Source organism: Schistocerca americana, chromosome 5, assembly GCF_021461395.2.
Source record: "Schistocerca americana isolate TAMUIC-IGC-003095 chromosome 5, iqSchAmer2.1, whole genome shotgun sequence".
In the NCBI taxonomy this organism is placed as follows: domain Eukaryota; kingdom Metazoa; phylum Arthropoda; class Insecta; order Orthoptera; family Acrididae; genus Schistocerca; species Schistocerca americana.
Window position 1 is genome coordinate 658,701,888 of NC_060123.1, and position 24,167 is coordinate 658,726,054.

Consider the following 24,167-nt stretch of genomic DNA (forward strand, 5'->3'; position numbering starts at 1 on the left):
TACCCCAAAGATGGAAGTCTAAAGACGTTAAATCCGGTGATCGAGCTGGATATTCCACAGCACTTCCGTCTTCGTCCAACCTATCTCTATTAAGAAAGTCCCACACATCAACTTGAAAGTGAGGTGGTCGCTATCCTGTTGAAGGTAATAAATAATCTTTACTGCTGAAAATGTTAAGACCTGAAGTTAACATCTGCAACCGCTCTAGGTAAGAGCGACGTGTGACAGCCGTTTCAAAGAAGTACGGCCCGATTAAGCTTCTAGACGATAGACGACACGAGACTGACAGTTCTAGTAGATTATCATGCCCTTCTTCAGTTACGGGTGTATTTTCGTTAGCCCCGTACACGACATTATGCAGTTTGGTTGCGTTTAAAGGTAGCTTCCTCTGACCCAAGAATTAGAGATTTAATTCGCATATCGGGATTATCCTCGTTTACAGCAAGGAGAAGAGCCGGAACGTAAGGCTTCCATCTTTTGCATCCGCGAAGTTCTGAGAACACTGTCTTCACTGATCACAGTCTCACGAAAACATTGCCACAGACCTTTTGGGCAAATGTGTGTTCACATGAGCCACTGCAACACCACTTCTGTTGTCTTTTGACCGTCTCTTTCCTCCGCTGTGTCTTTGCATAATGGACCATTCCATCGACGTCAAACTTTCCTCTGATTCTCGAAATTGTAACCGTGACGGTGGTACTGTTCCAAATTCCACTTTCCAAAACTGTCGAACCTCGCGCACATGCTCTCTTTTCCAGTAAGTCTTCAGCGCCTACTTCCGTTTTCCAAACAATAACATTACGTTTATTTTCAATCCTGCAATAAATGGTAGCGTTGCTAAGATCTTCACTGCCTTCTGAATTGCCATCTACAACGCATTATTTTGTCTGTAGCGCTGCAGTCATGGACTGTGCGGCTGGTCCCGGCGGAGGTTCGAGTCCTCCCTCGGGCATGTGTGTGTGTGTGTGTGTGTGTGTGTGTGTGTGTGTGTGTGTGTTTGTCCTTAGGGTAATTTGTGTTAAGTGTGTGTAAGCTTAGGGACCGATGACCTTAGCAGTTAAGTCCCATAAGATTTCACACACATTTGAACATCTTTTGAATATTTTGTCTGTTTTCATTAAAAGAGTGAATTAAAGAGAGTATATATTACTAGAAACACCCTGCATTATACAGTAGTCACCCTTAATTCTTGTTCCACTTAGTCTGTCCCGTCTTGCACGTATAATTACCATTTTCAAGACCTAAGTGTTAGCGGCTGGTAAAATGCTTATTATTTCCACGCATTAGGCCTCTCTCCGGCTCGTGTGAAGTAGATGTATCCACTACTGTACTGGCCTTCTAGTGAAGAAAAGACTGCCCTCTGGCAATTTTGGCTTGCAGACCCCGATGGGTAGGATGAACCGGGTAATCGGTTTACTGCTCCGCGCCCAATGGCACCCTTTCGGCGAGATGAGTGACCTGTCTTTAATGTATCTGTTTCGTGATGGTGAACGTACACTGAGGTGACAAAAGTCAAGGGATGCCTCCTAATATCGTGTCGGACCTCCCTTCGCCCGACGTAGCGCAGTATCTCGACGTGGCATGGACTCAGCAAGTAGTTGGAAGTCCCCTGCAGAAATACTGAGCCACGCTGCCTATACAGTCGTCCATAATTGCGAAAGTGTTTTCGGTGCACGATGTTGTGCACTAACTCTCTATTATGTCCCATAAATGTTTGATGGGATTCATGGCGGACGGTCGAATAGTCCAGAACGTTTTTCATACCAGTCGCGAACAATGGTTGTCCAGTGACAAGGAGCACTGTCATGAATAAAAAGTCCATCGTTGTTTGGGAACATTACGTCCATGAATGGCTGCAAATGGTCTCGAAGTAGCTGAACATCCAGAGGATCCTGTCCATCCAATGAAAAACACACACCATTATGTAGCCCCCATCATCTTACACATTGCCTTGTTCACAACTTGGGTCCATGGCGAGATTGGGTCTACGCCACAGTCGAATCCTATCATCAGCTCTTACCAACTGAAATCGGGACTGTTCTGACCAGGCCATGGTTTTCCAATCCTCTAGGGTCTAACCGATATGGTCACGAGTCCAGGAGAGGCACTGCAGGCGATGTCGTGCTGTTACCAAAGGCACTCTCGTCAGTCGTCTGCTGCCAAAGCCCATTAACGCCACTTTGCGGTGCACTGTCTTAACGGATACGTTCGTGATACGTCTCACATTGAAATCTGCTGCTATTTGCGTAGCTTGTCTACAAGCACTGACACCACTACACACTGCCGCTGCTCTCGGTCGTTAAGTGAAGGCCATCGGCCACAGCGTTATCCCTGGTGAGAGGTAATGTCTGAAACTTGGTATTCTCGGCACATTCTTGACACTCTGTATCTCGAAATATTGAATTCCTTAACGATTTCCGAAATGGAATGTGCCATGCGTCTAGGTTCAACTACCATTTCCCGTTCAAAATATGTCAGTTCATGTCGTGCGGTCATACTCATGTCGGAAACCTTTTTGCATGAATCACCTGAGTGTAAATGACAACTCCACCAATGCACTGTCCTTTTATACCTTGTGTACGCGATGTACCGCCATCTGTACATTTCCATACCTCTATCCCATAACATTTGTCACCTCGGCGTGTTGTAATGATGTATGATGAGAGGGGCCAGAGGGTGAAATCCGGTGCCAGAACCAGCCTACTCCTCTCGAACAGCAATAAGGTAGCCGCTGAGCTTAACGTCCACGTCCACAGTTAACAGTGGCACATGCCCTCGCTCCATCAGCTGCTACGGGAAGGTATGGAATTTAATATACGACACTGGTGAAAAATCTGGTGACTAGAAAATTTGCGCCACCACCTCTCATCATATGAACGGCGAAACGCGGTTGGTGAAAATCCTTCCGACACCAGGATTCGAATCTGCCACTCCACAGGTGAGTGTTAGCGAGCCCGACTGAGGGGAGGATTTGGCCCTGTGTCACGTCATTGCTCACGATTTCACACCAGACAGAACGGCAGCAACGGGCTCGCTTGCTTCAGTCGTGTGACAAACAGCTGCTGTTTGTTCCACTCCACCTGCAAGCCCTTCCAAACGCTACGTGTCTATATTTTAGTTCGATGAGCTTACTTGTGTACATTCCGAAAACTCATGCTTGCTTCACCTCCCGTAACGCGACAGTGTTTGTTCATATAACGTCATAAGCGGAAGCAGGGAACGTTGCTCCAACAGCGGCAGCTGCTGTAAACAAAGAGCCACGTTCAGTACGTAATATTGCACAATATTTCCGGTTGTGCAATAAAATTACCGTCTGTAGGTGCCCGCAGTATTACTGCGAGGATCAAAACTATTAAAATACGTTGCGTAATATGAGGCAGGCTGTGTCTTCTGTGTATATTACAGCGCAATAAACTGCCAACTGCACATGAGACCCACTGAGGCAAAATCACTGAGCTCGACTACATCGATACGATTTCGTTTTTCAAACTTTCGGAGTTCGTTATTGGTTTTCTTGTTCACTACTACTAGTACAATGATTAAAAAATTAACAAGAGTATTCACTCTAGGATGCACAGAACTATAAAAGACATAAAAGGATTTATAGAATGTCAAGGTGAGTAAGTTAGAAAATGGAAGGAAAATAATGCGGTCCAGGAAATATGAAGAGAGACCTCATACAGATTCGGATGAAGATGTAGCAAAGGTTTTATCAAGTCGGTTAGAGGAATGAAGTGATGAATCATAGGGAAGTGAGATGCGTGCAACCAAATAATCGAACCTAGACTATGATCCTACAATTGGATTGCTAAGTATCGCATTTTTAAACTCTGAACGCGACCATTTCCGCAAAGTATGTAATGTTGTTCCATAGCCGCATAAAGACTCCTGATCATCATCTACCTCGGTTAGTGCGCTCATTAAGTTTTCTTTTGTGAATTTTCTTACGCTCTTGATACTACTCTATCAACTATATTTATTTCTATTCTTGTTACAGCGAAGTAAAGCATGTACAGGAGCAGCAAGTGTGTTACACTGTTTTGGAAGAATTTAAATAAGACTGCACAGTACTGTTGACAGTTTTGGGTTGGATGGAGGCGGCATGCAGAACGACAATCGTCGCTGCAGATGCCTTTAGCGGTGCGATACGCCGCTGCCCGATTCTCGACGCTTTCGAATGGATGAGGAGAAAGCGACCGCTATGCGTTTATGAAGACCGGACACGGTGGCACGTTTGTCAGCAGTCACGGCGGCTGATACGGAACACCGCTCATTTGGCAGCTAGCAGCCTTGGAGAACTGCACCATCTTGTAGTCTGGGCGTTGACAGTACTTTTTGCGAACGTTACTCATCTTGTGGTGGTCTTCGGCTCCAAGACTGGTTTGATGCAGCTCTCCACATCGGGCTATCGCGTGGAAGTGTCTTCCTCGCTGCACAACTATCGCAGCTTACATAGTCTTGAACCTACTTACTGTAGTAAAGCCTTCATCTTGCTCTACTATTTTTACCCCCTTGCACTTCCTTCCATTATATTAACTAATCTGTGTGTGTGTCCGTTCTTTTAATCAAGTAGTGCTTAATTTTTTCACCGATTTGAATGAGTAGTTTTTGATTTCTTACTCATTTAATGGTAAGCAGTCCTCTATAGCACTTCACTTTGAACTTTTTCTGTTTGTTGCTTATCTGTAGTGTTTATCGACCGTCTTTCACTCCCTGAGCCTCGCGGGATTAGCCGCGCGGTCTTAGGCGCTGCAGTTATGGACTGTGCGGCTGATCCCGGTGGAGGTTCGAGTCCTCCCTCGGGCATGGCTATGTGTGTTTGTCCTTAGGATAATTTAGGTTAAGTAGTGTGTAACCTTAGGGACTGATGACCTTAGCAGTCAAGTCCCATAAGATTACACACACATTTGAATTTGAATTTTTCACTCCCTGATAACTTCCAAATTTCAAATAGCGTGTTCCATTAAATAAAGTGCAAAGCTTTTCCTAAATCTGAGGAGGAGAAGGTTGCAGGAAGGGAGAGGTGGGGAGGGTGGCTCATACGGAAAATTATGTCGTGGGCTAAGAGGTGCAATCACAATCAAATAGAATAAGTAAAATACGAAACTTTGAGAGAATAAAAAGTAAGTTACTGAAAAGAATGATCGTTCCTTTATCATACAGAGATAGATCGCTATGCCACACCAAAGCTGGCAACACGAATCGATACCACAGACATTAGCGAGGCCTCACTGAATCTGCAACGCCGTATGGCAGGTGCTCCTCAAGACCGCGCCTCCCTTCTCAGCATAGTAGCGCCCTCGTACTTAGGTCAATATCATGTAGTCAGCACCATCGTCTGGGGCCAACGAATAGTTAGTTTCAGATGAACTGTTCTGTACCTCAAACACTGCACTTCAAGAGAATAGTTTGTTACTTAGTGCATCAAATTATCGTTGCTACTCAGTGTCATTTGTTATCCAGTACTCCTATGGTAAAGAAAGGTGTCAGAGTTAATTAAATATTTGATTCATGTATGTAATAAAGTGAGCAAATATTTCATGTGTTATAGTTTGATGAGCCTTCTCCCAGAGCAAAGAACCCACAGTTTTGGGGCCAGACTAAACTAGTTTCGCTTAGTCACAATAATCGCTGCAGAAAAAGATAATGTGCATTTTATGAAAACAATTGAGAGACTTTTAAAGGATTTCAGGTATAATACATAATTTTAAAACGCACTGTTGGCTACGAAATCTTTCGTGACAGAGTCCTTGGATAAAAAAGTTCTCGGTTTACTTGCCGCGTCAGATGCGGAGAAAATCCCGAGCTTTCGATGATTACCTCCAGCATAGTTGTCATTGAGCAAGTCTGACTGCCATGAAAATGGCGAGGGACCACGCTACACCGTTGTTCTTCATCAGCAGAAATTAGGGCTGCAGCTCCTCCGAAGGTCACATCTGCATATTGAGAACTTAGGTGGACGGTGACGCACGAGTAAAAATAGCTTACTCTGGTGAGAATTTTGTATGCAGACAGTGTTAAAGTTAGTTTAGCGCTTTCACCGGCTGTCACGTGGGTTAAACTTTCTTTCTCAAATTGTAACTGTTTTCTTTATTGTCATTTTGTCACTAACACATAACTACAGGCCTTAAAGGGCAGTAAAATTGTAATTTTGTCATATGATGACATGGTTGGAGACCGTGGCCGTTATTTGAAGACAAATGTTGATGGTGTTGAGACAGCAACCAGCCACAAATTTACTTTCAGTTCCTTTATTCAAAGGGTACCGTTACCGGCTTCGAATCGTTGTGATTCATCTTCAGACGGTTTTCATGCTTTCATTACAGATTTTCATTGGATGTGACTTACGTGAAATGTTGCCTTGGAGTGTTTGTTTTCATTACATTCGTCCAACAGATGTGAATACATTCCCACTGCATTCTTGTCGTTACACACGTAAATTTTTCTCGCTGAGCACTTAAAATTTGGCACAATAAAGATTTCTAGCATACACGACATGTTTTGATACAATACAAAGTGCTTACAAACGTATGAGTGGCAAAGATGCTATGATATATCGTAACATCATGAAAGTGTCCCATGTTTGGAAAAAGATCATAAATTCACTTATGCAACTGAAACGCCCTTTACACTAGTACAGAGAGACATTGATTTTGTGGGCTTTAGAGCGAATACTGTTACATTAATTACAAAGTTGATCCTTTTTTTTAGTACTGTATAGGTGAGAGCGACACAGACCAGCAAAATGAAATCAATATAATTAAAACAGCTGCTCATAAAATGGATATAAACCCATAATAATAGAAAAACTCCACAAAAAGATGCAGACAAAAACCACAGATCCACGTCACAGCAATCACTTCAAGCCAAATCAGTGTGCCACAAAAGCCAAATGTAAAGAAGTGGAGGTTCGTAAAATTACAAAAGCAGCGGCGCTTGTACAACGACAAAAAATCTCCCGAAAGCTGAGATAGAGGTGACGGAGGGCATGCTTCGTTTATGTGAGGATGAACGTTACTCTGGTGCTGGGCAACTTGAGACGGCATCCAGTATCTGCCAATCTTCGCGTAATTACATTGTCCAGACTGCAGGGACTATCCTCGCGCACGTCTCCCGCGAGACCCACATTCTCACCTTATATGTTCCACTCACTACATTCGTAGTGTCCCTACCCAACACACTCATTACTCGTGGAAGACATTCTTACCAAGTTCCGTAAGAGTTCGGGGAATGTGTGTGCATCCGCACGGAAGAAGGTCATGGCTGGTATTGTCAGAACTGGTGTCTGTTCTGTCGGACATGTCCGAAAGAACAGGCACCATATCCATATAAGTATATAGTTCTGGCAACGCAGGCCATGACCTTCTTCTGTGCGGATGCACACATATTCCCCGAACTCTTACGGAACTTGGTAAGAATGTCTTCCACGAGTAATGAGTGTGTTGGGTAGGGACACTACGAATGTAGTGTGTGGACATATAAGATGAGAATGTGGACATCGCGGGAGACGTGCGCGAGATAGTCCCTGCAGTCGCACTATCCTCTGTGCACTCGGTGGCTCAGATGGATAGAGCGTCTGCCATGTAAGCAGGACATCCTGGGTTCGAGTCCCAGTCGGGGCACACATTTTCACCTGTCCACGTTGATATATATCAACGCCCGTCAGCAGCTGAAGGTATTAATATATAATTCTAATTCCTGTCATCTATGGCCCAGGGTGCACCATAGTCTCCTCGGCGCCAGCTTTCGCTGTCGCCATTTTGCTGTGCATGGTCTACGGCGGGAAGGGAACAGTTTAGAAATTTGGATATGCTTCCGCCCTTGGCCAGAAAATCAGTGATCATGCTACTTTGAATGTCAGATAAGTCACACCATTACCGCATTCCGACGACTGCACTGTTTTCGCTTTCCGCCACTTCGTTTCATACGACATCCGCTGATAGCGCTGCCATCTGTCGTCTGTGAGAGGTTGTGAAGGTTCACATCGAGCATAGGCGGTGGTCACGTTAATCGACTGTCTATCATCGCATTAGGAACCCAAGTTGTCCTACGAACCTAAGTTTATTAGGACTGCATGTGATTTCATAACTCAAAAAAAGAGGGAGATAGATTACTGTGTAACGTCCCGGGGACATCGAGTTCATTGGAGAGAAATCGGATCAAGGCAAAATGGGAAAGGAGATCTTAAGGTTGACAGTATTACTGATGTATGTAATTTTAACAATAATGTATTTCACATGTCTCTATGAAATTTTAATTTCTTTTCATACGACCAGAAGGCTACTTGAGAACAGAAACATTTCATTTTTATTAAAATCATGATTCAGTATGTCTTAATTAAAATTTCTGTAAATTTATTAATTAGGATTTAAATGACATTAAAAACGAGAGCTGTTACTAGAGAGATTCCAAACAGACACTTTGATTACTAGACTTCTACGAAGTTCTAGCTATAACTTCATTTTGTTCTCTTTGTCTAGGTTGTCCTGTTGCGATTATCTCATCATGCAATCGGTGTGCTGTAGCTTTTGGTGTTTCATACACGCTCTTTCACTTTTTGTAGTCCTTCTTTAGCCCGTCTAAACTTGATATTGTTTTTAAAGATGTTCCGTTCTAACATGAGGGCTTCGGATGTGATGGACCTCTCAAGATCCTTGCTGGCTTCTTGAACGCATGTTGTGGTTGTCTCGCTGTTCGAGAGGTAATCATATACTTGACTGCAAGGTCTGGTTTTGCTCTTTGTCTAAAGGTCTCAGAGATCGTGAACTTCTTTGTTGCTCGTGATAAAAATCTGGTTCCATCTGGCTGCGGATGGTAGTACCCTGTAAGGGCCCTTGCCTAGGTGAAACCTGGTCAGCGTTATCAGAGGCCGATGAAGAATCTCGCCCAAACGGCAGAGAGATCGGATGCACCTAGAGGAGGAAACCCCGAAAAACAATCACTACGAACTAACAGTCCGATCTTATCTTGGAATTTAATTGCTATCCTTACACAACACAAACTTCTTTATTTATTGTTGTTATTATTACGTAATTGTAATTCAGAGAACGCCACAACTGTTTCTGACTTGAAAGCACTGTTTCTATTACGTAAAACAAAATATCAGATACACACACACACACACGAGCGCGCGCGCACGCACACGCACACTATACAGAGGGGTCCAAAAAAATGTATCCACTGTTTAAAAGTCCATAACTCGCAAAGTAGTTGACTGAGTTGTCTCATCTTTGGTAGTGTAATAATTTGTAGTTCCGGCAATCGCCACAGAAGCGTTGTATTGTGTTTTTGTTTTGTCAGATGACAGTCGCCAGATAGTCAGTGTTTTGTTGCCAGATAGTCAGTGTTTTGTTCTTAGTTGCACCTAGTTACTCGAGCAAATATGGCTGGCGCAAGGCGTACATTCGATGAGCTTCAGAAGCTTCAGACATCCACTTTACTTGCCATCCGAGACTTGTATGGTGACGGAAGAGTTTGCCTTCAACAAGATGGTGCCCCAGAACACTACCAAAATCGTGTTAGGGCGTATCCCGACGAAAATCTACCAGGAAGATGGATAGGCCGTAGAGGTGCTGTGGAGTATCCACCACGTTCCCCAGACCTAACTCCTCTGGACTTTTACCTGTGGGAAACACTGAAGGACGTCGTTCATCGAAAATGCCACGCACACTGGATGAACTTTGAGAATCCATCGTACATTCATGTTCAAATATGCAACTGAACCCGTTGCAGTCAGTAGTTCGTGCTGCAGTTCGGCTGCATCGTTTGTGTGTGGGTGTTAATGGTGACCATTTCGAACACCTACAGTGATATCTTTAAGTTGGACTTTAAGCTACACTTTCACCAAAAATGAGACAACTCCGTCAATTAGTTTGCAAGTTGTGGACTTTTAAACAGTGGATACATTTTTTTGGACCCCTCTGTATATACGGGCCACTGGTGACTTGTTTTTATTCTGTTGCGCGTAGACAGACCTAACGTGAACATCATCAATTAACTTGACAGATGGTTTTTTCGTCCCTTATCTAGAGAATTTTTCAGTAGTGGTTTAGGAAACTAATGTCCCGGCAACGACCTCGAAATCCAAAATCGAAGACGGTCAGACCGGAAGGTGCCCCTCTCAGAGGCGAAGAGTGCGTTTGAGCTCTGAACTGCCAATGAGCCCAGCCGTGCGGACCATTCTGGGCCCGCACAACCGCGCCTCAATGAGCAGTGAGTAGCGACGCTCTGCAATGAAGAACTGTTTGTCGGCGAGTGCGTGCGGGGTGGGGAAAGTGGGCTGAAAGCGGCGCCGCATTCCGCGCCCGCCCCGCTATGGAAACCTGCCCGCCGGCCAGCCGCGGAGAAACACAACGGCCTCTCCTCTCCTCTCCAGTCTCCAGCAGTAGCAGCAGCAGCAGCAGCAGCACAGGCCGCTCCGACAAACCGCCAGCTTCCTCTTCCCAGACAACAGGCGCCGTATGTGTCCGTCTGTGTGGCCCTCTCGATTCGGGCTACCCGTGGTTTTCCTAAACCGTCCGGGCGAATATCGTGTTAATGAAGACACGGGCAGTGATGTGAAATGCCTAGGCATTTATAAGTTGGAGGCAATTGCCCAGGGTAAATGCCTGGCCAAATGCCCAAAATTCCTAAATGCTCGATCATTTATGCATTTTAAAGATTAGGTGATAAACGGCGCTTACAAGAAAAAATGAAGCTGATATTTTGTATTGGAAAAGGTGTTTTGCAATACTGCTTCTTTAGTGTTTGGGTAACCAAGTTGAAAAAAGTTGCTTGAGCGTTAGGAGAGAGTTATTAGGGGAAATAAACTGGACTATAAACATAAAAAAAAATGTTCAAATGTGTGTGAAATCTTATGGGACTTAACTGCTAAGGTCATCAGTTCCTAAGCTTATACACTACTTAACCTAAATTATCCTAAGGATAAACACACACACCCTTGCCCGCGGGAGGACTCGAACCTCCGCCGGGACCAGCCGCACAGTCCATGAGTGCAGCGCCAAGACCGCTCGGCTAATCCCGCGCGGCAATGTAAACATAACTTTTTATATTTTTGATGAGGCCAATTTTATCTTTACAGCAGTGCAATCATACGAAAGTAGATAAAGAAAGGAGCAGAATAGAAACTATAGTGTCTCAAATGTCGCTATATCTGGTAATACTGTAAACAATTTAATGTTTAAGAATACATTTATCATCAAGAACCACACGCCGGCTGTTTAATATATTGAGTAATAATTTTTTTTTACAATAATCATTCTTCAATAATATTCAGAGATTTGAAAAGGATTATGAAGTGTTGGGGATTGGGTTGTTTGGTGAAAGAGACCAAACAGCGTGGTCATCGGTCTCATTGGATTATAAAAGAAAGTCGGCCGTGCCCTTTGAAAGGAACCATCCCGGAATTCGCCTGGAGAGATTTAGAAAATCACGAAAAACCTAAATCAGGATGGCCGGACGCAGGATTGAACCGACGTCCTCCCGAATGCCACTGCGCCACCTCGCTCGGTATAAAGTGTTTTACATTACAAAGCAATGTCATAAGGACTATTATTTTTTTTTTTTTTTTTTTTTTTTTTTTATTTGCCCGCTATCACTACACAGCTGTTCGACGCAGTGTGTGTGTGTGTGTGCGCGCGCGCGCGCGACTGTCCGAGTGTGAAGGGGACAGGTCGAGAGCGAAGAGTGGAACTCGTAAAAAGAAAAAAGGGCATTATTTATAATAAGCAGCTGTCAGCAACACGCCTTCATCCTTGGTACAGCAAGCTGGAATGTTATTAAAAAAAAACACGCTACTTTTTTATAAACGCCCAGATTCTGGGCACTTAAAAGTGGTTTAGGCAAATTCCCAGGCAAATCCCCAGTTATAAATGATATCTTGCCCACTGGGCATTTGGCCGACCCACATCCATAGACACACGCTATCTCTGTCTATATCTACATTAATACTCCTCAAGCCTCCTGGTGGTGTGTGGCGGAGGATACTTAGTGCCCTACTAACTGAGACCCCCCCCCCCCCCCCACTCCATCCCATCCCTGTTTCACTTGCGAATGGCGCGTGGAATGAATGATTGTCGGTAGGCGTCTATATTAGCTTTAATTTCTCGAATTTTCTCGTCGTGGTCATTTCGAGAGATGTGTGTGTGTGTGTGTGTGTGTGTGTGTGTGTGTGAGGAATTAAAATGCTGTCCGACTCGTCCCGAAATTGCAATACTAAACCACTCAGAGATGCATAGCGCCTCTCTTGTAACGTCTGCCACCGAAGTTTGCTGAGCATCTCTGTAACGGTCTCGTGACGACGAAACGATCCCGTGACGATACGCGCCGCTTTTCGTTGGATCTTCTCTACCTCTTCTGTCGGTCCTACGTTGCAAGGATCCCAGATTGATGAGCAATACTCAAGAATCGGTCGAACAAGCGGCATGTAAAGCCATTTCCTCCGCAGATGAGTTACATTTCCTTAAGATTCTTCTACATTTCCTTAAGATTCTTCCTATGAAGCTGTACGCCATCTGCTCCTCCTACTATTCTTTTTATGTGATCATTCCACTTCAGGTCGCTCTGGATAGTTAATCCTAGAAATTTTTCGATAGATACCGTTTCCACCAATTTGTGGTAAATAGTGTAGTTGTACAGTACTGGATTTCTTATCCTATTTGTGTACGTTCGGCGGCGTACCACCAGAGCCTGCATCATTCATCAATCCTCTGTAGGTCATTTTGCAAGTCGATACTGTCTTCTGGCGTTACTGCTTCGTTATAGACAACAGTCTCAGGAGAATCTGACGCTTTCAACTAGATAATTTATGTACATTGTAAACAATAACGGCTCTATCGATTTTGTTCCGTTAAGAGTGACGTGTTCGGTTCTATCCGCAAGGAAGTCTTGAATCCAGTCACGAATCTATTCCGGTACTCGGTAATCTAGTACTTTTATCACTAAACGGTAGCGCGGGACGGTGTCAAATGCCTTCCTGGAGTCGAAAAACACGGCATCAATGTGAGCACCGTTGTCTGCAAGGCTATGGATCTCTTGGAGGAACAGAGCGGGCTGAGTCTCGCAAGATCTCTGTTTTGCAGAAGCCATGTTGATTTTTATAGGTTTTCGTTCTCCAAAAATGTCCTAATTCTTGAACATAAAACATATTTATATGGACCACAGGTTTTGACCAAAGTTAGAGGTCATCCTAAAATCAGTATCTAATAAAAGAAGACAACTGCGTAAGATGTAAGATAGTACAACTCTGCTACAAATAAAAAAAAAAAAGTTGAGATCTACGTGCAGCTTATTTCAGATGTCCCCCCCCCTCCCCCCCTCCCCCCCTCCCCCCCCCTCCCCCCCCCCCTTCCCTCCTTCCTTCGTCAGTAACATAGAATCCCGAATCAGGAACTCCTTTTCTGATACTTTCTGAGTTACCATGCCGTAAAAGCAATTCAGAAATTAGTGTTGTGCAAGGGTGGAAACTGAATTCCAGGATTAGTTCGGGCTGTTTGCCCAAAATGATTGTTGCTCGTGATGTACTCCCCTAGGTTCTTGTGATATCTCTGCAAATTATTCCTGTGGTCGTTGATTATCCAGTGTTTCAGGTCCACAGACCCATTTCTGTGTTTAAGGTGACAGGACGGGTGGCATATCGGTTATACCCAACAGCAAACCGACCGAGTTAAGAAGTACGAAGTGTCACTCAGTCCTGTCACGGAACTGAACCATACGTGACGAGACAGGCCCCCCTCGAATATTAATTTAACTACAAGTGACTGTTCTCAAGTAACAAAAGTGGAGGAACCCTGACCATCTCCCCTGACAACACATGTGCGTCTGACCATCTCCCCTGACAACACATGTACGTAAGTTAGGTAGCGTAAACCAAGAATGTTTATCTCTTCCCGTGATTAATTGAATATTATGCCCACTCAGGCTAAAATAACAAGTGAACTTTTCCACATACACGAGCAAGGCTTACAAAAACATAATTTGTGGTGAATTTATGTTAAAATAAAAACGTCACCCTTACGAAAGTATTTAACTAATGGGAACCCACTAGCTAGTTGTGATTGGTTGCTGACTGCTAGGTTAATGGCGGGCCCTGAACAACGTGCGTATGTTCCTAACATATGCCAATAATCCACAGAGGCTTTGGCACAAAAAAAATGTAACATGAAAATGCAGAAAATATTGCTCGCAAAAGAAGACAAATATACTTATATGGGCAATATAAGGTGAAAAAATAAATGGCTTGTGACTTTTTTATCACTAATAATAACTTCGTTCAGAATTGTAAAGATGGTATTGGAAGATAATGGATTTGCGGAAAATTGCATCAAGAGCAGAAATTTAGTTAACGAACGAAATTAATTTCGCTTCTAAATAGAAAAATAGGATGTGCAGCGTGATGGGGACTTCAGTTACGAGAAAAGCGGCAATAATGAGTGTAATACAGCTTGAGCATAGTCCTTGATCTAAGCCCCTTGATCATAGCCGCTCGTTCGTGGACGCAGCAGGATGTTTGTAAAATCCTCTCAGTTAGCTAATTTGTAAAATGACGACGTAAGGAAGACACGCTTCAGTCAAGTACGCTCTTTCCCGTTCGAATGGGACTCGGAATATCTCAGAGTACCGGAGTCCTCAATAACAAAGTACGTTACAATATTTGTAAACTGTTTTAATGATCCGCGGCGAGGAGCAGTCCTTACTACGCACAGTAGTTATCGTATGCTCATAGCCTTCATCCAGCGATCGGCACATTGTACATTCAAAATTACTATTGCGAGTGTCAGTTCACCGCGAGAAAATTCATGAACGTATTTCTAGTTTAATTTGACAGTACAAAGTCTGCACTACACAGCCCGCGCTGTTCAAACTCGATGCAGTACATGCATAGCATTCACGCAGCTTGTCAGTCTGAACACTGTAGTTTTAACGAGTTTGCGTGGGCATCCTCCGCAGCAAGCACAGAAATACTTGTTTTGTAAATAAAAACCATCTTTTCTTGTTGCACTGTACTTTATTTCTCCAGACGCGTTTCGCCTTTTTCACTTTAACGCATCACTAGTGCCATTTACAGTGATACAGTTTTGTTTTAATGTCTATTATCTGCAGCTTATGAAGGAAATCACGTCTCGTTTTTCACGTAAATAAGTGATTACTTACAATTCTTTGCGAGAGGAAACCCAGATGTCAACCAAAAACGCGAAGAACTGTAAGAGCCACTAATTTACGAAAAAAACGAGACGTGAACTGTTTTATAGTGTACAAATAACACGTATCAAAACAAAATTGTAACATTCTAGATCCCACTGATGATGCGTTAAAGTGAAAAAGGCGAAACGCTTCTGGGAGAAATAAAATACAGTGCAGCAAGAAAAGCTGGTTTATATTTACAAAACAAATATTGCAGTCTTAAGGTTAATGTTCAGAATATCAGCTCGCGTTGAAAATGAATGCGACAACTTCGGTTAAGAGTTTCTTTGTCCACCGTACATACAGAAATTAGAACACGTATCACCGCAAATGTAGTTTTTTAACGTCGTCCAAGAACACACTGTACACTGGCACTCACACGGCACATCAACCATCACCCGTTCTCGCTGTACAGACTTGACTGTTGTTTCCCTTCCGACTTTCAGCTCAACACATCTCGCTTAACATTACGCCAAGTACAACGCAAACTCACTTGTCACAGATACAAAATTCCACAAAGAATAAAGTTACAAAATTCATCCTGTATATAAATCTTCCAACATCCCAAAAAAAGGGAAAGAAGAAAGCACAGGAAAATGTAAAAAAACTATCGTGTTGTACCGTTACCTTCACAAAAACGGCCTTGGAAAGAAGTCCGACAAAACCGTTGTGGCGTTTAGCACTTCATATTTGTGTAACAGTTGTACCTACTTACACAGCATGAACTTAAACTGAAAACTTACAAAGTAACGGTCGTACATTTACTGACCAATTCAGATAATGATTCTCGACGTCTGTACTGTAATTTGGTGTTGCAGTCTCCCAATGATGATGGTAATATTCACACTGAAATGCTCGTATTAGCTTATGAAGCTTGGCTGCATCTATCAGAGCATGTGAACTAGAGTAGCAATCGACGCTGGAGTTCTGAAAATTTCCCCTCAGTTATGAAAAGGCCGTGCGTCAAGGGAAATCATTGGCCCGGTATGCAGTTTTTCCGCTGACCTCTCTGATCCACGACGCGTGTTTCTTGCTTCAGGACTTGCCGCTACGCCATTGCATTACCAGTAAGCCTCACAGAAATGGAGTTGCGCGTCTAAGCTTCTAAATCTCTTCATCTCGCAGTACAATATTGTAGTAACATCCGTCTCCTTTTTAACTAGCGTTGGAGTCCATTTCTTACAAGACGCGAAAGTGGCCGTGAGCCTTATAAGCCTCATCACCACAATTCATCCTGTGAGGTACATTTGTTAATTGTGCCTTGAATTACGATAGGAATATTACAATTAATAAAATGTTAGGGGCTATTATGCCATTGTCGAATGGATTTCAGCTTAAAAGCCAACGTTACGTCCCTGTCTGCGGAGGACATTTTCATGGACGATCGTAGCCTCTTTGAACGTCCGTTTCACACACTGACTCGCTACTGAGGACAGCAAAATTCTGCTTCCGCGGAGTAGCATGACGTCACATGTTTCGACCGCAATTGGCCGTTGTCGACTGTCTTCATCCGCTGTTGCTATCCTCCCATGGTAGAAGAATGGTACACATCTTCTTCAGTATAGGAATCTAGATGTCATGCAATTTCACGGCCTCCTCCTTCCTCCTTCCTGGGATGTTTTACACTCTCTGATCTGTCAATCTCCCCTATTCTGTAGTTGCCATTGTGCTCTTCAACTCGTGTTAAAAGAAAAGAAATAAAATCTTGCTTGTCGTCTATCTGCTAACGACGATGACGAAGTGAAGAAAGAGCTTTAGCGATTTCAGTACATGTGAGTGTGGAAAAATTCGGTAAGCACTGAAAGGTAAGACGAGAGAAAAGACTGGACTAAAATTTTATCAGACTATGGCCGCATCATCATTGATCTATGGAAACCAGACGTGGCTGAATAAAACAAAGTATCAAAATAAAATACACCCGTTTTAAATGTGATTAGTCACATCAGCGAAGGGATACTCCCTAAAAGACAAAAACTCAATGAAGAGGTAAATAATAAGTCTCGTTGAATGACAGAATTTCTCAAACCAAGAGAAAAATGGGAAACCCACAGTTTTAGAATGGAGTGCAATAGAATTCGGGAGCTTGCCCTTAAATATCATACTACTGGGAGAAATGTTGGTGGACCCATGCAGAGAAGTCAGGAAAACTGAGGACGGAACAGGCTAACAGCCTAATCCTGACCCACCCGGTGAGCCCCTTCTGGGACAGGGTAGGTACACCGATTCTGGATCGGACCCACCCTGCAGATTACGGACGTGGGATCGGTGTTTTGTTCAGCCTGGATGTGGTTTTTAGGCGGTTTCCCACATCCCACTAGGTGAATACCGGGCTAGTTCCCATGTTCCGTCTCAGATACACGATACGAAAACATTTTTAAAAAATTCTCACATTTGCACACAGAATTTATTCTGAATGCTGACAAAACGGTTACATTGCTTCCAGCCTAGAGGATGAATTGGAGATTGATAACCTTCGCTGTCTGTTCTCCTTAATCACTCAACCAATCAAAAATGGTTCAAATGGCTCTGAGCACTATGGGACTTAATATCTGAGGTCATCAGTCCCCTAGACGTTAGAACTACTTAAACCTTACTAACCTAAGGACATCACACACACCCATCCCCGAGGCAGGATTCGAACCCGCGACCGTAGCGGTCGCGCTGTTCCAGACTGAAGTGCCTAGAACCGCTCGGCCACAGTGGCCGGCTCAACCAATCAAGCCTAATACAGGAAGAGGAAGTGTGAGGGCTGAAAGCGGTGTTACGCGGAATGAGCGTGATATCGCTTAATTTGCACAGCAGTAAGACAGCGATTTCGCATAGTCACCACTATGCTAAAATTAGAACAATTCGAACCACGCGCAAATGAAACACGAAGGCGTCAGCGACCGTCTCGGATCTACGATATTTCCGAATCAGGGCAAAAACTTCATAGTCGGTTTTCGATAGGGCGTCGAAAATTTTTAAATAATCGATTTCTCAAAAATGTTCACTTTGTAACGCACACCTTTCTAAAGAGTTTGATATATAAAACATGTATATTCGAGGAAATGTAAAACTTGTTGTTTGGTGTTTAGCGTTCCGAAGTGCAGTGTCACACCTCTTCACACGGCAGTCTCCTGTGGCACGACACTGTATTTCGCTCTGTGTAGCTGGAACGTGTGTATTTTGTAATGGGAGCCATCAAACCTGTGTTTAGGACAGTGGGAATTAAAATGTCTCGTGGTGCCCCTCCTTAGTAGTGTTGGGATCTGACAAAAATTTTATGCCAAAATTTCGTTTACTTGGATACTCAGAGAAGATAATATGTAATCTTTCTCACCTGTTATTTTTGTTAGTCGTTTATTTCCACTCTGGTAGTCTGAATCTATGGATTTCGCTAGTAATTATAACAACGCTGATCATTCACACTCTAACCCAACGGCATAAACAAAGAGCGGTTGACATTCACCCGTTGGGGTTTAATTGGCTCAGCTGGTATAGCCTCGTCCCATTTGGTTGCGGGAAACTTCTTTTATTTTAAGATACGACGGGGTAAATGAAATGTGGTGTTACAGAAGAATGCTGAAGTTTAGATGGGTAGATTACATAACTAATGAGGAGGTGTTGAATAGGATTGGGGAGAAGAGGAATTTGTGGCACAACTTGACTAGAAGAAGGGATCCGTTGATAGAACATGTCCTGAGACATTGAGGGATCACAAATTTAGTATTGGAGGGCAGCGTGGAGGGTAAAAATCGTAGAGGGAGACCAAGAGATGAATACACTAAGCAGATTCAGAAGGATGTAGGTTGCAGTAGGTACTGGGAGATGCAGAAGCTTGCACAGGATAGAGTAGCATGGAGAGCTGCATCAAACCAGTCTCAGGACTGAAGACCACAACAACAACAACGACGGGGATTCCCCTGGCGGAGACATCAGATACACTACGCACGCATTAAAATTCATCTTATGATTCGTTCAGAAATCAACTAAGAATGTGTTAAAAAAAAAAACAGAGATGCGTTTCAAAATAACTTGAATAATCGATAGACCGACGTGAGCTGGATGCTATACGCCCTGTTAAACAAAGTTGTTTTTTCAAGAATCTGAATTTGGCGCCCACTGAAATTGCCGCCGGTGCAGGTACCCCGGTTTGCCGCCGTCCCCCCCTCCACATCCGGGCTTGAGCAGTGCTACCGGTACACAATCTACACTCGGCCACACGCGGGTACTGTGACCTGCCGGTTACAGTTGTGGTCAGAGTGATGTATGGAAACCGCAGAGAACCTGAAGAGTGGTGTCGTTCCCGCTGCGCCCCCTCGCCGGCCGGCAGCACTGCAGCCGCGAGGCTGTGAGAGCTGAGCTGAGCTGAGGTGAGGTGAGGTGGCCCATGGGTAGCAGGTGATGGTCCGTTACGGCTACGGCGTGAGCTCGTTAGTCCGGCCCGTCCACTTGCCCAGGAATGCCTGCCTCCTCCTGGTCAACACGGCGCCGCTTGCGCGCTACACGCCTGCTGCGCTACCAGGGTTGTCGCCTCACGGTCCATAAACACAGGCGTTTTGGACTGACAAGGGGAGGCCACAGCTTTACTTGAAACTTTGTACACCTTTACTACGCCATTAAAACAACATACTGTGCAAGTAGCAAGGTGCACTACTGTGGCAATTCCGAGAAAAACACCAGAGACGTCGTACGCGTCTGTTAGTGGTTTATGTACCTCTGCGTAAGTACCGTATGTCAGAGTTCATGGTGGTCAAGTGATTAGCGTTCGACCTTCGTAAGACTAACGTGTATGAGGCGTCGGTTCGACTACTGCTCGAACTTCTTTATTAATCTACTTTTTTCATCACTGGTTATATTATTCAATTTATATGACATTTGAGACGTAATATAACAAAAAAATTTGTTTTCCACTTCTGTATGACAAATAATATCCCGAAACGTCTGATGTCGAGAGCACATGCTGTCCCATACTATGGTTGGTTGGTTTTGGGGAAGGGGACCAGATAGCGTGGTCATCGGTCCCATCGGATTAGGGAAGGATGGGAAAGGAAGTCGGCCGTGCCCTTTCAGAGGAACCATCCCGGCATTTGCCTGGAGTGATTTACGGAATCACGGAAAACCTAAATCAGGATGGCCGGACGCGGGATTGAACTGTCGTCCTCCCGAATGCGAGTCCAGTGTCTAACCACTGCGCCACCTCGCTCGGTGTCGCACACTATGACTTACTATATTATATTATATATACTATATTATCCTAGGCGCGCAGCCCGGAACCGCGCGACTGCTATGGTCGCAGGTTCGAATCCTGCCTCGGGCATTTCTTCAAATGGCTCTGAGCACTATGGGACTTAACTTCTAAGGTCATCAGTCCCCTAGAACTTAGAACTACTGAAACCTAACTAACCTAAGGACATCACACACATCCATGCCCGAGGCAGAATTCGAACCTGCGACCGTAGTGGTCTCGCGGTTCCGGACTGTAGCGCCTAGAACCGCTCGGCCACGCCGGCCGGCTCGCCCGATTCTTGAGTATTATTCGTCCATCCGGGATCCCTATCAGGTGCTGGCCGTGGTGGCCGTGCGGTTCTAGGCGCTTCAGTCCGGAACCGCGCGTCCGCTACGTTCGCAGGTTCGAATCCTGCCTCGGGCATGAATGTGTGTGATGTCCTTAGATTAGTTAGGTTTAAGTAGTTCTAAGTTCTAGGGGACTGATGAACTCAGATGTTAAGTCCCATAGTGCTCAGAGCCATTTGAACCATTTGAACTCTATCAGGTAGGACTGATAGAGGAGATAGAAAGATCCAACGAAAAACGGCGAATTTCATCCTGGGATCGTTTAGCTGGCGAGAGAGCGTTACGGAGCTGCTAAACAAACTCTGTTGGCAGACATTACAAGAGAGGCGTTATGCATCACGGAGAGAATTACTATTGAAATTTCGGGGCAGCACTTTTAAGGGGGAGTCGGGCAAGATATTACTTCCCCTGACGTACATCTCGCGTATTGACCGCGAGGCGAGAATTCGAGAAATTAGTGCCAATGCAGAGGCTTACCGACAATGATTCTTCCCACGCTCAATTCGCGAGTGGAACAGGGTTGGAGGGATCAGACAGTTGTACCGAAAGTACCCTCCGGCACACACCATTTGGTGCCTTGCAGAGTATGATGTAGATGTCAAGTCGCATCATTTTTTATCGAGGTTTGACATGGGCTTTCCACGCCTGTCCCTCGTCCTTGGCCGGCCGAAGTAGCCGTGCGGTTAAAGGCGCTGCAGTCTGGAACCGCAAGACCGCTACGGTCGCAGGTTCCAATCCTGCCTCGGGCATGGATGTTTGTAATGTCCTTAGGTTAGTTAGGTTTAACTAGTTCTAAGTTCTAGGGGACTAATGACCTCAGCAGTTGAGTCCCATAGTGCTCAGAGCCATTTGAACCTCGTCCTTGAAAATTTAATTACAAATAGTAAATAGTCAAACAGCATATGAAATTCACTACAATTTCATGAAAATGTAATTGGGGTTTATTGATTGTATTACCTCTCAAATGTCATATAAGTTAAATAATGTGGCCAGTGACGCAAAAAATATATAAATTTCAGAGTTAGCGGGATTCGAACCGCCGCCTCGTCCACGACGCTCTTGCTAAGCGTGAACGCCAACCACAGTGGCTTCTTACAACCGACACCTCTGCACAGAGACACATTTACATAATAAACGCGTAAAACTTCCCTTACTCTTTTCTCGGAATTGCCAGAGTAGTGCATCTTTACTCGCACATTACGTTGTTTCAATGTCCTGCTAAAGGTGCATAAAGTTTGAAGTAAGTCGTTAGTCCCAACGTCGTGGCCTCCCATGTCAGTTTCTAAAAGTACACGTCACTCAGTTCTGTGCATTGACCAGCCTGCAAAGGAAACCAACAAGAAATTTGGAAAGAGAAATAAACTTCCGCGGGGAAAGAGAAAAACTTTGAGGTTTGCCGACGACGATGTAGTTCTGTCAGACAGCAAAGGACTTGCAGGAGCAGTTGAACGGAATGGGCAGTGCCTTGAAATGAGGGTAATGGAATGTGTGAGGCATTGCAATTGCTACGAGAACAGATTAAACGTCTTTGAAGTACGACAACGCGAAGTTAATTATTTCTGGACTTAGCTGTGAGTTTTACGGTGACTTCTTTTTGAGTGGGTGCCAGAGAGACACTAGTTTAATGTAAGGTCTTCAGATGGGGTTGATCGCGAACACTAGGTCGGCGGAAGTATTACGAAGAAAGCCGAGTAGCGCACAGAATTTTATGGTGGCGTGTCGGAAAAATATTGAACAGTAATTCGCAGGTAGGGAACGCCGTCCAGCACTGAAGCATTCTTGAAGATTGAAGTGTTACTCGAATTCCGTAGCATGCTTTCGTTACCGTAATTCAATCATATGTTTCGACAAAGGATAGTATAAACCAATAGCGGCACCTCAATACATTGCGCTTAACTTCACCAACCGACCATCAAATAATACTAATGATGAAACAGTGCTCCACCGACAAGGAGAGGAGTAATTAACAACGAACTGGGCAACCGGAAGGAACCTCAAAAATGTAGTCGAATTAAATCAGGCGATGCTGAGGGACTCCCATTAGGAAATGAGAAACTAAAAGCAGTGGACCAGTGTTGCTATGGCCGAAGTAGAGACGACAGAAATGCAGACTAGTTATAGCAAGGGATGCGTTTCTGAAAAAGACATTTCGAAACATTGATTATAAATTGTTAGAAAGTATTTTCTGAAGCTTTCTGTGTAGAGTGTAGCATTATACGGCAATGCAACGCGGACGATAAACAGTTCGGACCAAAGAGAATAGAAACTTTTGAAATCTGGTGACACAGAAGAATTGTGAATATTATATGAGCGAACCGTATACTTAATATAGAGGTACTGGATCGAACTCGGGCCCAAACAAATGTTTGAGGGCGTGGTTAGCAGCGCCCGTACAAATTTCCAGTCTTTTCTCTGCCCAGTCTCGCCACTTTTCCCGAATGATGATGGTATGTTGAAGAAAACACCTACACCCAGTCCCCGGGCGGAGAAAATCGCCGACCCGCCCGGGAATCGAACCCGCGGCCCCGAGATAGTCAGCAACGCTAGTCCACGAGCTGCCATCAAAATCGTTTTATGGTAGGACTAAAAGAAGGTACCGGATGATATGATATATCCTGAAACATTAAGGTATTGTGAGTTTGGTAATGGAGGAATGTGAGTGGACATGTAAAAACTGTGGAGGAAGACAAGGAACTGACTGCAGTCAGTTGATTAAAATCGATGTAGCTAATTGCTTGGGTTGCGTGTTTGTGTGTGCGTGTGTTCGTGTGTTCGTGTGTGCGTGTGTGGAGGGGATGAATTATTACATCCGTAGCCGGCCGCTGTGGCCGAGCGGTTCTAGGCGCTTCAGTTTGGAACCGAGCGTCCGCTACGGTCGCAGGTTCGAATGCTGCTGCCTCGGAAATGGGTGTGTGTGATGCCCTTAGGTAAGTTAGGTTTAACAAGTTCTAAGTTCTAGGGGACTGATGACCTCAGATGTTAAGTCCTATAGTGCTCAGAGCCATCTGAACCATTACATCCGAGGCTCAGTGGCTGTCTGACAAACTACAAATTCGAATGTTCGCTTTTCCCTTCACGGCCTTTTTTCTGTCTGTTCCAGCTTGCTCCTCCTATGGCAGTGATTCGTCTCTGTTTATTCCGTTCGACTAAACTTGGACCTCAAGCGCCATCGGGGGCTGTGACCATTTGCTGAGCGAGGTTGCGCGTTGACAAGACACTGGACTCGCAGACAGGATTACAGCGGTTCAAGTCCCCGTCAAGTCGTCCAAAAATAGGTTTTCTGTGCTGTCCCTAAAAGCTTTACGGCAAAAGCCGGATTGGCTCCTCGGAAAAGAACGCAGCCGATATCCTTTCCCAATCCGAGCATGTACTACGACCTTCTTGCCATTGTCTAGACGTTGAGTATATTATTCCTTTCTCCTGTCACC

General features: G+C 44.5%; 1 protein-coding gene and 1 non-coding gene across 2 annotated transcripts in view; both read left to right on the plus strand.

Moving 5' to 3' along the window:
• Positions 1-24,167, plus strand: part of LOC124615839 (hillarin) — a 528,083-nt gene that overhangs the window by 35,327 nt on the left and 468,589 nt on the right. The window lies entirely within an intron of this gene.
• Trnat-ugu lies at positions 7,548-7,622 on the plus strand. Its single transcript has one exon. It is a non-coding gene; the product is annotated as a tRNA-Thr (tRNA).